At 41.5% G+C, this 15,913-nt stretch overlaps 1 long non-coding RNA gene across 1 annotated transcript in view; it reads left to right on the plus strand.

Annotated features, from left to right (window-relative positions):
• The window catches only part of 9530036O11Rik (RIKEN cDNA 9530036O11Rik), a 252,226-nt gene that overhangs the window by 186,620 nt on the left and 49,693 nt on the right, over nucleotides 1-15,913 (plus strand). Inside the window, exon 3 of the long non-coding RNA NR_015562.2 lies at nucleotides 15,377-15,657. This is a non-coding gene — a long non-coding RNA (RIKEN cDNA 9530036O11Rik). The remainder of the gene's footprint in view (nucleotides 1-15,376; nucleotides 15,658-15,913) is intronic.

Here is a 15,913-nt window from a genome sequence, read left to right on the forward strand (position 1 = left end):
GAAGTTCTTTATCAGGTTTAGGAATCCTCTGGTGGAATTTTTGGGGACACTTACGTATACTATCTTATCATCTGCAAATAGTGATATTTTGACTTCTTCCTTTCCAATTGTATCCGTTTGATCTCCTTTTGTTGTCGAATTGCTCTGGCTAGGACTTTGAGTACTATATTGAATAGATTGGGGGAGAGAGGGCAGCCCTATCTAGTTCCTGATTTTAGTGGGATTGCTTCAAATTTCTCTCCATTTAGTTTGATGTTGGCTACTGGTTTGCTGTATATATATATATATATATATATATATATATATATATATATATATATATATATATATAACTATGTTTAGGTATGGGCCTTGAATTTCTTATCTTTCCAAGACTTCTATCATGAAGGGATGTAGAATTTTGTCAAATGCTTTTTCAGCATCTAGTGAAGTGATCTTTTTTTTAATGTAGTGGATTACGTTGATGGATTTCTGCTTATTGAGCCATCCTGCATCCCTGGGATGAAGCCTGTTTGATTGCGGTGAATGATTTGGATGTGTTGTTGGACTGGGTTTGCAAGAATCCTATTGAGTATTTTTGCATTGCTATTCATAAGGGGAGTTGGTTTCTTTCTTTGTTAGGTCTTTGTGTAGTTTTGGCATCAGCATAATTATGGTTTCATAGAACGAATTGTGCACTGTTCCTTCTGTTTCTATTTTGTGGAATAGTTTGAAGAGTATTGGTATTGGGTATTCATTGAAGGTCTGATATAATTCTGCACTAAACCCATCTGGTCCTGGGTTGGTTTTTGTTTTTGGTTTTTGGTTTTTGGTTTTTTGTCTTTTGTTTTTTTTTTTTTTTTTTTTTTTTGTTTGTTTGTTTGGTTGGTTGTTTGGTTGGGAGACTTTTAATGACTGCTCCTATTTCTTTAGGGGTTGGGGGACTGTTTAGATGGTTTACCTGATCCTGGCTTAACTTTGGTATTTGGTATCTGCCTAGAAAATTGTCCATTTCACCCAGATTTTCCAATTTTGTTGAATACAGGATTTTGTAGTAGGATCTGGTGAATTTTTTAATTTCCTCAGTTTCTGTTGTTGTATCTCCCTTTTCATTTCTGATTTTGTTATTTTGGATACTGTCTCTGTGCCCTCTGGTTAGCCTGGCTAATGGTTTATCAGTCTTGTTGATTTCCTCAGAGAACCAGCTCCTGGTTTGATTGATTCTTTGTATAGTTCTTTTTGTTTCTACTTGGTTGATTTCAGCCCTGAATTTATTTATTTCCTGCCTTCTACTCCTCTTGGGTGTAATTTGTTTCTTTTTGTTCTAGAGCTTTCAGTTGTGCTGTCAGGCTGATAGTGTATGTTCTCCCCAGTTTCTTTTTGGAGGCACTCAGAGCTATGAGTTTTCTTCTTAGGACTGCTTTCATTGTGTCCCATAAGTTTGGGTATATTGTGCCTTCATTTTCATTAAATTCTAAAAAGTCTTAAATTCCTCTCTTTATTTTTATAACTTGACTAAGTTATCATTAAGTAGGACATTGTTCAGTTTCCATGTGAAAGTGGGCTCTGTGTTGTTTTTGTTGCTATTGAAGACTAGCCTTATTCTGTGATAATCTGATAGGATGCATTATTTCAGTCTTCTTGTATATGTTGAGGCCTGTTTTGTGACTGATAATATGGTCAATTTTGAAGGAGAAACCATGAGCTGCTGAAAAGAAGGTATATTCTTTTGTTTAAGGATGAAATGTTCTATAGATATCTGTTAAATCTATTTGGTCCATAACTTCTGTTAGTTTCACTGTGTCTCTGTTTAGTTTGTGTTTCCATGTTCTGTCCACTGATTAGAGTGGGGTGTTGAAGTCTCCCAGTATTATTGTGTGAGGTGCAATGTGTACTCTGAGCTTTAGTAAAGTTTCTTTTCTTTTCTTTTTTTTTTTTAAAGATTTATTTATTTATTATATGTAATACACTGTAGCTGTCTTCAGACACTCCAGAAGAGGGAGTCAGATCTTGTTACGGATGGTTGTGAGCCACCATGTGGTTGCTGGGATTTGAACTCCTGACCTTCGGAAGAGCAGTCGGGTGCTCTTACACACTGAGCCATCTCACCAGCCCTTTAGTAAAGTTTCTTTTATGAATGTGTATGCCCTTGCATTTGGAGCATAGATGTTCAGAATTGAGAGTTCTTCTTGGTAGATTTTTCCTTTGATGAGTATGAATTATCCTTCTTTATCCTTTTTGATGACTTTTGGTTGAAAGTTGATTTTATTTGATATTAGAATGGCTACTTCAGGTTGTTTCTTGGGACCATTTGCTTGTAAAATTGTTTTCTAGCCTTTCACTCTGAGATAGTGTCTGTCTTTGACACTGAGTTACATTTCCTGTATGCAGCAAAATGCTGGGTTCTGTTCAGGTATCCAGTTTGTTAGTCTATGTCTTTTTATTGGGGGAATTGAGTCCACTGATGTTAAGAAATATTAAGGAAAAGTGATTCTTGCTACCTATTATTTTTGTTGTTAGAGGTAGAATTATATTTGCGGCTATCTTCTTTTGGGTTTGTTAAAAGATTACTTTCTTTCTTTTTCTACGGTGTAGTTTCCTTCCTTGTGTTGGCATTTTCCATCTATTATCCTTTGTAAGGTTGGATTTATGGAAAGTTATTGTGTAAATTTGGTTTTGTCATGGAATATCTTGTTTTCTCCATCTATGGTAATTAAGAGTTTTACTGTGTATAGTAGTTTGGGCTGACATTTATGTTCTTTTAGGGTCTGTGTGATATCTGCCCAGGATCTTCTGGCTTTCATAGTCTCATATTAGTAGTCTGGTGTGATTCTAATAGGTCTGCCTTTATATGTTACTTGACTTTTTTTTTCCTTACTGCTTTTAATATTCTTTCTTTGTTTTGTGCATTTTGTGTTTTGACTATTATGTGATAGGAGGAATTTCTTTTCTGGTCTAATGTATTTGTAGTTCTGTAGGCTTTTTATATGTTTATGGGCATCTCTTTCTTTAGGTTAGGGAAGTTTTCTTCTATAATTTTGTTGAAGATATTTATTGGCCCTTTTAGTTGGGAATTTTCACTCTCTTTTATACCTATTATCCTTAGGTTTGGTCTTTTCCTTGTGGCCTGGATTTCCTGGATGTATTGGGCTAGGAGCTTTTTGCATTTTGCATTTTCTTTGATTGTGGTGCCAACGTTTTCTATGGTATCTTCGCAACCAAGATTCTCTCTTCTATCTCCTGTATTCTGTTGGTGATGCTTGCATCTATGACTCCTTATCTCTTTCCTAGGTTTTTTATATCCAGGGTTGTCTCCCTTTGTGATTTCTTTATTATTTCTATTTCCATTTTCAGATCCTGGATGGTTTTTTTTTCAATTCCTTCAACTGTTTGGTTGTATTTTCCTGTAATTCTTTAAGGGAGTTATTTATGTTCTTCTTAAAGTTCTCTATCACTATCATGGAATGTGATTTTAAATCAGAGTCTTGCTTTCTGTTGTGTTGGGGTATCCAGCGCCAGCTATGGTGAGACAACTGGGCTCTGATGATGCCCAGTAGTCTTGGTTTCTGTTGCTTATGGTCTTGTGCTTGCCCCTCACCATCTAGTTATTTCTGGTATTAGGTGGTCTTACTGTCTCTGACTGTGGCTTTTCTCTCCTGTAAGCCTGTGTGTCAGCACTCCTGGGAGACCAGTTGTGTCTGAAAGGAATTTGGGTATGGATAGTGATGGCACATGGTCAGCTCATAGGCAGATGGAAACTGGAAGGATCCTGTCCCTGGCTGTTCTTTAATTCCCTTATCCTGATGGCTCTGGGCAGGTCCGTTCTGGGCCAGGAATTTGATCAGAAATGGTGGTTCTAACTGTGCTCACAGGTGTGTCTGCACTCTTGGGAGACCAGCTGTCTCCCTGTGGTATTTGGGTTTGGAGAGCTGTGGCATAGGATCAAGCCTGGGTGCAGATGGAAATCAGAAGCTCATATCAGGTCTTATGTTGGAGTCGTTGATTTAGCTGGATGATCAAGGGTAGTAAATATGGGTCAATTTTCATTCTCCTACCTACAGTCCTCATGTGTTGAAGACAATGTCTTTTCTCCAGTATGCATTTCCTTCCTTATAAAGAATATCAGGCCTCTGTATATGTGGAGTTATCTATTGGTCTTTAATTCAATTCCATTGATGAACATGTTTTGTTGTTGTTGTTTTGTTTTTTGTCAATACCATGTTTTCTTTACTACTATCGCTCTGTAGAATGAATTGCAATTGGGATGCTGATATCTCCAGAAGTTCTTTCATTATTAATGTTTGTTCTATAATCCTTAGTTTTTGTGTTTTTATATGAAGTTTCAGTTTTTATTCTTTTGAAATTAAAAATACCTTTTCTTTCATGTAATATCTTTGCTCATGATCCTCCCCATCTCCTCTCAAATGAGTGTATAAGAAAAGTTATGTTGGAATTTTGATGGGGACTGCATGACTGACTACCAAACATAAGAGCAGTGTTTCTGCCAACTAAGCTCTGGGGAAAAAAAACCAAAACAAAACAGCAAAGTACTTCAAGTGAAAGGGTCAAAATACAAGAAGATACTTTGAGAAAATGGCAGGTGGTAGTCACCTCCCCCCTCATTATAATGCATTGTTATGGTGGCTTTACATTATCCATGTTTACTGTTGCTAATATCTTGGTCATATCATCAGTTTAACTTCATCATAGGCTTCTGTGCAAATTAAAGAAGACTGAACATGGCCTGGTGCTGTCTACTGCTCCCCGACTAGGGACCTTAGGACATAGCAGATAAATTGAGGAATTGAAGATCCTCAGCCTGTAGCCGTGTTTGAAGATGGACTACTTAGGTAATGAACCTATATTAGTGGACCTTCATTCAGTCTGGTTGGAAGAGCCTGTTATAATGGGTAACTTGACTGTTAACTTGATTGGACTGCCAAGAGTGCTTACAAAGGTTTTTCCAGAAAGCATGAGATCCCAAGGGCTCTGTATTCATCAGTTAACCCCATGCTTGCTATAAATGCCAAAATCTTGAATCAGTGGGATCCTAAGGAGGGAGCTGTACACTGAGTCACTTTTTAGGAAGACAAACTTGACCTAGGAAGAGTGTGAGAAGCAGGTGGGTGGAGCAGGGCATGAGGCAGGGGTCTGATTAGAGATTCAGGAGGTGTGAATATGGAGAAGATGGATCTGAAGCTCCTGGAAAGGTTGTAGAAAACCCCTGGTGGAGCTGGCTGGAGAGCATGGTTCTCATGTCAGGCTGGTGGCCAGCATTGAGTCAGTCACAAGAGTTGCCTATAGAAAAGCATTTTCTGTTTTACCAGCATCTGCCTTACACATTGTGCTTGAGGATCATCATGACTCAAGAGAAATGGCAAGATAGGAATATGCTGAGCAGAGTCATGCCACAAGAGAACCTGGTTCTGAAACTCAGAGATAGAAAATGACTTAAATTCTAAATTAGCCCTGAATGTATCTGTCATATCAAGTGGAACAATCCCCACTGTCCAGTATGTAGACACTAATGCAAAGAGTGAAACCATGCCTGGCTTCTCCAAGGCTCTTGGATTAGTAGTTCAGTTATAGTACACGGCAGGGAGAAAGGCCTTCCAGTGGACTCTTTCCCAGCAGAGTTTGAAAGTAAGAAAAGACACAAAAGTATTTCTTCTGGTGACATTTGATGTGGGAAAGAAATATCTATCATGTTTCCTGGAGGGGTTCTTATAGTACCCTCAGATGAAGATCTTGGCTGTCAACCCTAGAGCACTGGCCAGGCAAACAGGACTGCCCAAAGGCTGCCTTAACTCCAAGTATGGTGGTCTTAAGCTGGAAAGAACCCAGATGCCCCTCAACAGAGGAGTGGATACAGAAAATGTGGTACATTTACACAATCGAGTACTACTCAGCTATTAAAAAGAATGAATTTATGAAATTCCTAGGCAAATGGATCGACCTGGAGGGCATCATCTTGAGTGAGGTAACCCAATCACAAAAGAACTCACACAATATGTACTCACTGATAAGTGGATATTAGCACAGAAACTTAGAATACCCAAGATATAAGATATAATTTGCAAAACATATGAACCTCAAGAAGAACGAAGACCAAAGTGTAGACACTCTGCCCCTTCTTAGAATTGGGAACAAAACACCCATGGAAGGAGTTACAGAGACAAAGTTTGGAGCTGAGACGAAAGGATGGACCATCTAGAAACTGCCATATCCAGGGATCCATCCCATAATCAGCTTCCAAACGCTGATACCATTGCATACACTAGCAAGATTTTGCTGAAAGGACCCAGATATAGCTGTCTCTTGTGAGACTATGCCGGGGCCTAGCAAACACAGAAGTGGATGCTCACAGTCAGCTATTGGATGGATCACAGGGCCCCCAATGGAGGAGCTAGAGAAAGTACCCAAGAAGCTAAAGGGATCTGCAACCCTATAGGTGGAACAACATTATGAACTAACCAGTACCCCCTGGAGCTCGTGTCTCTAGCTGCATATGTATCAGAAGATGGCCTAGTCGGCCATCAGTGGAAAGAGAGGCCCATTGGACTTGCAAACTTTATATGCCTCAGTACAGGGGAACACCAGGGCCAAGTGGGAGTGGGAGGGCGAGGGAGTGGGTGGGGGAGCGTGTGGGGGACTTTTGGGATAGAATTGGGAATGTAACTGAAATAAATACCTAATAAAAAATTTAAAAAAAGAAAACTTTGTGATAACAGCAATGTGAGAAACACTGAAGTCTTGTGATATTTCTGTAACAGAGCAGTGACATTAGCTTTAGTTTATCATTGTATGGCAGCCTCCAGAGTTAGCTTTGCAAGACTAGAACTTTATATCCACCAAGCAACAAATGCCATCTTCCATCCCTGCCCTCCTGCTTCCTGCTGCTATGAACATGGATGTATATCTCAGTGTGTGGTTTTTTTTTTTGTGGCTGGCTTGTGTCACTCATCATGGTGTCCTCATGGGTTTCCCATGTCATAGTGTGCTCTAGAATGTACTTTAAGTGTTTCACCTGGTGCTTCACTGCATCTATTCTGCATTGGGTGACCCTTCAGTTGTTTGGTGAACAGTAGCTCTACAGACACACATGTAGAGACACAAATGTACAGACACGAATGTACAGTTTTTTCATTTGTATACACAGAAGTGTGGCTGCTAGATCATGTAGAAATTTAAAAGTATTTTTTGAGAAGTTGAACAAGGGTCTTTTATGGAGGCTTTAATGATGCAGTGCTCTGTGTTGGTAACAAAATTCAGTGAGATGAACCTTCACTAATATGAAACAATATGACTGGCCTGAAGGCACGGGCCTATAATCCTAGCCACTCAGGCAGCTAAGTCAGAAGGTTCACGAGTTCAAACCCAGCCTGTGCAACTTAGAGAGACCATATCTCAAAATAAAAAAAAAGAAAATTAATTTTGTCCTTTGTTTGTTTGTTTGTTTCCCATTCTATGAAAGATTGAAGCAGCTACACTTTGGTCTTTCTTCTTCTTAAGCTCCATATGGTTTGTGGGTTGTATCATGGGTATTCTGAGCTTTCCAGCTAATAATCCACTTATCAGTAAGTACACACCATGTGTGTTCTTTTATGTCTGGATTACCTCACTAAGCATATTTTCTAGTTCCATTTATTTACCTGTGAATTCCATGAAGTCATTGTTTTCAATAGTTGAGTAGTACTCCATTGTGTAAGTGTAACACATTTTCTGTATCCATTCCTCTGTTGAAGGACACGGGAGTTGTTTCCAGCTTCTGGATATTATAAATAAAGCTGCTATGAACATAGTGGAGCATGTGTCCTTGTTATATGTCAGAATATCTTCTGGGTATCTCAGGAGTGGTATATCTGGGTCTTCAGGTAGTACTATTTCCAATTTTCTGAGGAACTAGTGTTTGTACTAGCTTGCAGTCCCACCAGCAGTGGAGGAGTGTTCCTTTTTCTCCATATCCTTGCCAGCATCTGCTGTTGCCTGAGGTTTTTTTGTTTGTTTGTTTTTTTTTTTCCTCTCTCTTAGCCATTCTGATTGGTATGAGATAGAACTCAAGGTCATTTTGATTTGTATTTCCCTGATGATGTTGAACATTTTTTAAGTGCTTCTTAGCCATTCCAGATTCCTCAGTTGAAAATTCTCTGTTTAGCTTTCTACCCATTTTTAATAGGGTTATTTGCTTCTCTGGAGTCTAACTTCTCAAGTTCTTTGTATATTTTGGATATTAGCCCTCTATCGGATTTAGGGTTGGTAAAGATCTTTTCCCAATCTGTGGGTTGCCATTTAGTCATATTGACAGTGTTCTTTGCCTTGCAGAAGCTTTGCAATTTTATGAGGTCCCATTTGTCAATTGTTTATCTTGGAGCATGAGCCATTGGTGTTCTGTTCAGGAAATTTTCCCCTGTGCCAATGTATTTGAGGTTCTTTCCACTTTCTCTTCTATTAGAGTCAGAGTATCTGGTTTTATGAGGAGGTCCTTAATCCACTTGGACTTGAGCTTTGTACAAGGAGATAAGAATGGATCAATTTGCATTCTTCTACATGTAGACAGCCAGTTGAACTAGCATCATTTGTTGAAAATGCTGTCTTTTTTTTTTCCCCCCATTGGATGGTTTTGGCTTCTTTGTCAAAGATCAAGTGACCATAGGTGTTTGAGTTTATTTCTGGGTCTTCAGTTCTATTCCACCGATCTACCTGCCTGTCACTGTACCAATACCATGCAGAATTTTAGCACTGTTACTCTATAGTTCAGCTTGGTATTGGCCAGGGATGGTGATTCCCTCAGAAGTTCTTTTATTGTTGAGAATGGTTTTCACTATCCTGGGTTTTTGTTATTCCAGATAAATTTGAGAACTGCTCTTTCTATCTCTGTGAAAAATTGAGTTGGAATCTTGATGGGGATTTCATTGAACTAGATTGCTTTAGGTAAGATGGCCATTTTTACTATGTTAATCCTGCCAATTTATGAGCATGGGAGATCTGTCTACCTTCTGAGGTTTTCTTTGACTTCTTTCTTCAGAGACTTGAAGATCTTGTCATACTGATCTTTCACTTGTTTGGTTAGAGCCATACCAAGATATTTTACATTATTTTTAGCTATTGTGAAGGGTGTTGTTTCTCTGATTTCCTTCTCAGCCCATTTATCCTTTGAGTAGTTGAAGGCTACTGATTTGTTTGAATTAATTTTGTATCCAGCCACTTTGCTGAAGTTGTTTATCAGCTGTAGGAGTTATGTAGTGGACATTTTTAGGTCCCTTATGTATATTGTCATATCATCTGCAAATAGTGATATCCTGACTTCCTCCTTTCCAATTTGTATTCCTTTGTTCTCCTTCTGTTGCTTAATTTTTTTCTCTGACTAGAATTTTGAGTACTACATTGAATAGAGTGGGCAGCCTTGTCTTGTTCCTGATTTTAGTGAAATTGCTTTATGTTCCTCTCCATTTAGTTTGATGTTGGCTATTGGCATAATCACAGGAGATAGAGGGAGGGAGGGACCTATGAGGGAAGGATGAGGGGGAGAAAAGTGGAGGCAGGAACAGGTATTGGAAAAGACAGGAGAGAAGTACAGAGGGTCAGAAAATTGAATAGAAATATGTAGCAGTGGTGGATGGGGAACTAGGGGGTAGTCACTAGAAAGTCCCAGACTCCAGGAAAGTAAGAGGCTCCCAGAATCCAATGGTGATGACTTTAGCTGAAATACCTAACAAAGAGGTTATACAACCTCATCTAGAGATCTATCCCATCTGCAGACACCAAAGCCCAGCAGTATTGCTGATGCCAAGAAGCACTTGCTGCCAGGAACCTGGTATAGCTGTTCTCTGAGAGAATCTACCCACACCTGATCAATAAAAATGCAGAGATTCACAGCCAACCATTGGACTGAGCCTGGGAACCCCAATGGGAGAGCTAGGGGAAGGACTGAAGGAGCTGAAGGGAATTGCACTCTTATACGAAGAACTATACTGGACCACCCAGAGCTCCTAGGGACGAAACCACCAACCAAAGAGTATGCATAGAGGGAGCCAAGAGTCCAGATACAAATGTAGCAGAGGATGGCCTTATCTGACATCACCGGGAGGGGAGGAGCTTGGTCCTGTGGAGGCTTGATGCCCCAGCATAGGGAGATGCTAGAGGACTGAAACAGGAGTGAGTGATTGGGTTGGGGACACCCTCCTCACAGAAGTAAAAGGGAGGGGGGGATAATATGGTGGTTGTGGAAGGGTAACCAGGAAGGGAGATATCATTTGAAATGTAAAGGAATAAAATTATTAATAAAAAAAGAAAATTAAAGATAAATTTCAAGATGCAATGCCAGCTTAGCTCATGTGAAGTCCCAGGTTCAAACCAGCACTAAAAAGTCAAAGAAATGAAACAGACCAGGTGAGAGGCTCAGCTGTCACTCAAGTTTCTGAAGAACACCTCCAGGCTCAGTTCTGTAGCTATGTGGCAAGCATTTGTGTCAAAGACAATCCAGGTCTGGCAAAATGGAAAGAAGCTAGTTAGTTTGGATTTAAAAAAAAAAAACAAAACGATTTTGCTTGAAATAGTTGTAGCACATGCATGGTTCCAAGTTTTTTTTTTTTTTTTAAAAAAGGCATTTCATAAGAATTGCTCTGTGGGTTAATTACCTAACACTGGACATACACAAAGGATATACATGTCCCCCCCCCACCCTGAGTATGTGATGTCCAAGAGCCACTCTGTCTTGGTATGCTGGCCCATTGACAGCTGAGCTGTGACCATCATCCTGACGCCCAATGTCACCATGAGCACCTGACATTTGACAGTAGAGCCTCGACCTGGCGTTTTCCAGTGTTGAGCTTCTGGAGGAGCATAGCAGTGGGTATCCAGCTCTGAGTAGTGGAGTTTTATGAAATGCTATTGAAGTAGGTTGGTGCTAGTCTCTGCTGGTTTGCATGACATTTCCAGCTTAGAAGGATCATATTAGATAGACCCTGTTATTCAGCTGTTCTTACTAAGTGAGGCTCACTGGGAACTACAACATGGGAGTGCCGAGTTGGAATGTGAGCTTTTGTTACTCTAATTATTTGTCTTTTTTCTGATTCTAGGAACCTGAGCTCAACTTTGCCCAACTTTTTCAAATAGTTTTGAATGTCTTATAAAAACATCAAAGTTGTCACCCATTCTTTCATCTCAGTTGGGTTATTCTTACAGTGACGTCAGAGAAGTGAGGGTTGTTTCACTGAGAACAGTGAAACTCAGAAGAAGGTTAGAGCCCATATCTGCCAGAGCCCGTGGTTCTGTTGTTTTTCCTTCCTATCTCTACTTCAGTGTGCTTTCAAGGGTCAGGGAGGCAGGTCAGGCTCAGTAATCTCAGTCTTTAGGATGTGAAGAAAAATGGGGAGAGCAAAAAGGAAACGAAACAAGAGTAAAGAGAAAAAAAGGAAGAACATAGACAGATATGCAGGATGCCATCAGACAGGCAGACCACCATTGGAAACACAGGATACCATCAGACATGCAGTCTGAGTCAGCAAGTTTGTGTGGAGCTGCAGCCCTCCTGTGAGGATGAGTTTCTAAGTAGCTTAGTTAACTGACTAAGTGAGCACAAGGTGTTGTCCTTCATTTCTCACATGCCACTTGGGCTGTGAATCCACAATGTTCAAACTCAGTCTTAATGGCCAAATGATTTAGAAGTTAAGTGCCTCTTTAGATAATACGGTCTCTTGGGGAGGGGCTCTTCAATTTCTCCAAAGATGTCTTAGTAAACACAAATTAGCATTGTACAGGTCTATAGCAGTGGGTGGAAATCTGTATTCTGAAGTCTCTCTCCCTCTCTCTTTCTCTTTCTTTCTCTGTGGTGTGTGTGTGTGTGTGTGTGTGTGTGTGTGTGTGTGTGTGTGTGTGTGTTGAAGGGATGGAATGACTGGGAAGAAGCTGTAGCTACATGTTGTACAGCATAGCAAGCAACTGTGTGACCAGTCTCCACAGAGCTCGTACAATGAGTGACTCTAGACTTTGTCAGTCACAAACAAGTCTCATCAAAGAGGTTATGTTTGGGGGCTGGAGAGATGCCTTAAGTGGTTAGGAACACTTGCTGGGTTGGCAGAGGAACTGAGTTTAGTTCCCAGCATGCACACTGGGAACCTCTCAGATACCTGTATCTCTAGCTCTGGGGAGCCTGTGCTTGCTGGTCTCCAAGGGCACTTGTTCTCCTGAATATATATCCACATACAGATATACACAAGTATACTTGTATTTCAAAATACAAGTATTTTGAAAAGAAAATAAATCTTAAAAGTGTAGATACGACTCCAAAGGCATGCTTAATGCTCTCGGTGATGAAAGAAGAAGATGAATACATCCATCCTCTCTATGTAGTGGGGAAGCAGGACAGTGACCCTGTAGAGTAACACTGATTGCTGTGGGCGTCAGAAACTGTCTTGATGAGTCTCAGAGTCCTCCAATCATGATCATGCAGGATGGAAGATGTCAATGGTCTTAGATCACCTGGTGAATGTGAATCATGGGGAGCTGCAGGCCTTAGTAGTTGTTCTATGAGGTTGTGGATCAATTACTGTTATTTGGGACTCAAGGTAACCCCCATGGGCCTGGTGAGCAACTTCCCCATGATGATGTCCCCATTGGGGTCTGGGACTTTTTGCTTGGTGACTGCTGCAGAGTGGAGTTTTGCAGTAGAGAATTGGTACCTCCTTAGTCTTTCCAAAAACCTAAGTGAGTAGAATCATCCTGAACTTCATTGCTAATCCCAGTTAACATGGCAATCTGTGCACACAGTTGCAGGATCCTCCCTGAGATGGAGGAGCCCCTGAATGGAATGGTCAAGGGATGAAAGATTCCTGAGGACAAGTCCCTGAGATGGGAGAATCCATATGTATGGACTCTCTGATAATGACCCTGAGCAGAAATTAGTAGAGGAAGGCTACTAAGAAAGAGGTTTCTGAGGGACATCATGAGCACAGATAACAATTAAGTGCTGTTATCTCTGTGGGCTCCTCCTGCAGGCAGAGGAGAGAGGGGTTCAGACAACAGTGGGTCCAGGGAAGAGACTGAGCCACAGTGGGATCACTGGGGTGGGACACAACACCTGAAGGCAAAGCCTGACCAAATCCCAGTCTGAGGACTCTAAGATTGCCCTCTCACATGGGTTAGCATTTGCGGACACCTTCTTGCTTCTCATCCTCTGGAAGGCACAAGGGACTGGAAGCTGACTTTGGAATCAAGAGTAAAGGGACAGGGTCACATCAGCACAGCATGTGGTCATTGTTGCCCTTGAAAAGCCCCTCCCTCTTGTCTGTCTGTCTGTCTGTCTGTATATTTGCCAGCTCCTCCCTCCCCTCATCTCTTTGTCCTGCTTCATTTCTTCATCTGTCCCCTGACTCCTCTTACCCAGTTCTCTTGCCTTCCTATCCTCGTGTGACCTTATGAGTTATGATTCTAGGTGGTGAATATTTTCTGAAAACATATGGAGTTCTTGTTTAATCTAGTGACTTTTTGCTACATTTACACTATTAGAAGTACTGATGACCCCCTGGGCTGGGAATAAGGCATGTGGTGCTCTGAAGGATTCTGAAGAGCATCAACCTCTATGTTCTGTTGCGTGGGTGACCCAGCTTTGATCTTGCTGAGCTTCTTAGATAACAGGAAGCTCATAGGTCTTTCTTAAATGAACAGAGGTGGCTGTGATTTGCCCCTATTTCTGCCCCCTCTTCAGCACCTTTTCACAGTCTACTTGTCTGATGATTTTTCGGGGTTTAGCATAACCTGTGGACTCTTGGGTGTGCAGACAAAAGGGAATGGCAGGTCTTTGCCTGATGAGATCAAACCTGTCTCACAAGTCAGAAAGCTATGGGCCCCTATCAGAACCCCAGAGTTGTTTCAACCCATCCTGGTCCAGGACTCATCTTCAGAGCGTGTTATGTTCACAAATGAACACAGTTTGAGCCCAGATACTGCCTGTGGATGCTGTGGTTCTGCTGTGATCTGGCTGCTGACCTAGGACACATATGAGCTAAGGGACAGACAGGATGCCTCATCCCAAAGATGGCTTGTGATAAAGGAACCCTAGCTGCCTCTGTCTCTCTAAGTGTCTCTTACCCTGTCTCTCTCTGTCCCTGTCTCTCTGTCTCTCTCTGTCTCTGTCTCTCTCTTTCTCAGTTGTGTGTATGTGTGTGTGTGTGTGTGTGTGTCTGTGTGATGCTGAAAGTCAAGCTAGGACAGATCTATAAGAAACCCTGTCTCACCCTTCATAACCTGCTCTCTAGCTCACTGGTCATCTTGTTATTCAGGCTTTGGAACTTCTCTATGCCAGAAGGCAGGTTTACTCTGGCCCTGTGTCTGCATGTCCAAAGGAACATCATGGTTAGTATATTCACACACTCAGGAGCTGTTGTCTCCAAGGAGCCTGGAGGTCACAAACATGTCTCATTTATGCAAGGACAGCTGATTATACTGAGAAACCAGAGGAACCAAGTCAAAGATGACCTGGTAGTATGGCTTGGGTAGGTGCAGGGTTCCTAGGGACTTGCTCACCCTACCCCCTCACAGAGGCCCTCTAAAGGCCAAGACTGAAGGGAGGCTGCAGGTCCAGGCTCAATACTGAGAGGGCTTGCGAAGCCCAAGACTCACTCTGTTCTGTACATGTGCCTTCACCTACTTGGTGCCACTTAAGAAGATGGCTTTCTGGGCAGGAGATATCTCTATGGGTAGTATGCTTACCTAGCATGCACGAAACTCTGCGTTCAAACCCCAGCACACATAAATCAAATACAGTGGTATATACCTGTTATCCCAGGACTTGGTAGGTGGAGGCAAAAGGATCAGAAATTCAAGGTTTTCCTTGACTATAGAATAAATTCAAGGGCAAACCTTGTCTTAAAAACTCAAATCTGTTAGCATTTTTTTCCAGGAATCCCTACTCTAGAATGTAGCTCCTAGAACAGAGTGTCAGCCTCCTTTGCTTGGTCCTCTTTGGATGGAGTCAAACTGTAAATGGGAATCCTTAGGCAGAGCTAACATCATGGTCCAGAGCAACTGTAGAACACACAGGCCTATTATAGCTTACATTTATAGTTCACTGTTTTTGTTGTTCACTTGGGTGTTGTCTACTTGACCATGTGAGGAGTAACCCTGTGACCCTTCCTTCCATTCATCATTTTCCACTACCAAGTCATCATTGGCCTAGGATCTTTGGTGGCTATACTCACCAAAGGCCCTTATGTAGATGAGATACAGCATCCAGTACTGTACAGAGACAATGACTTCTGCCATGTTGTTTTGTTGCAGAAAAGCTGATTGGAGGAAACTGGGTTTCTGGTATGACGAGGAAGATGGCTGGTGAGCTAGGGCAGGTTATGAAATAATGTGATGGGTCTTCATTCAGCTCTTGTCTGGCTTCATTTTTCAGCACAGCTATGAGTTCCCCCAAGGACTTTGTCCATAGGGATGCCAACAAGAGGGGGCCAGGAAGATGGAAAGTGTGCTCCACCTCCAATCTATGTCCATGCTTCTTCCAGCTGGATTCTTAAGAAGGACTTGACATGTTTGTTGGGGTCCCAACATCAGGCCCCATTCTGTTGCTGATACAAGACAGAGCGACTGAAATGACCAAGTGAGCTGTGGTGCTCAGGCAAGACACCTTGCAATGTGGAGATCCTGTGAGCTCAGAAAGTGTTACAACAGCCCCAAGTGAGTCTTGGCTATGTCTGGACTGTTGGGTACATTTCTGGGGGGGTGTGTGGCAGATGTGTGGTGAAGTGTCTTGGAAAAGAGTGGAAATTTGGCTTTGTTTTTTTTTTTTTTAATTGCGTATTTTCCTCAGTTACATTTCCAATGCTATCCCAAAAGTCCCCCATACCCTCCCCCCCCCCACTTCGCTACCCACCCATTCCCATTTTTTTTTGGCCCTGGCATTCCCCTGTACTGACTGGGGCATATAAAGTTT

Source organism: Mus musculus, chromosome 5 (genome assembly GCF_000001635.26).
Source record: "Mus musculus strain C57BL/6J chromosome 5, GRCm38.p6 C57BL/6J".
In the NCBI taxonomy this organism is placed as follows: Eukaryota; Metazoa; Chordata; class Mammalia; order Rodentia; family Muridae; genus Mus; species Mus musculus.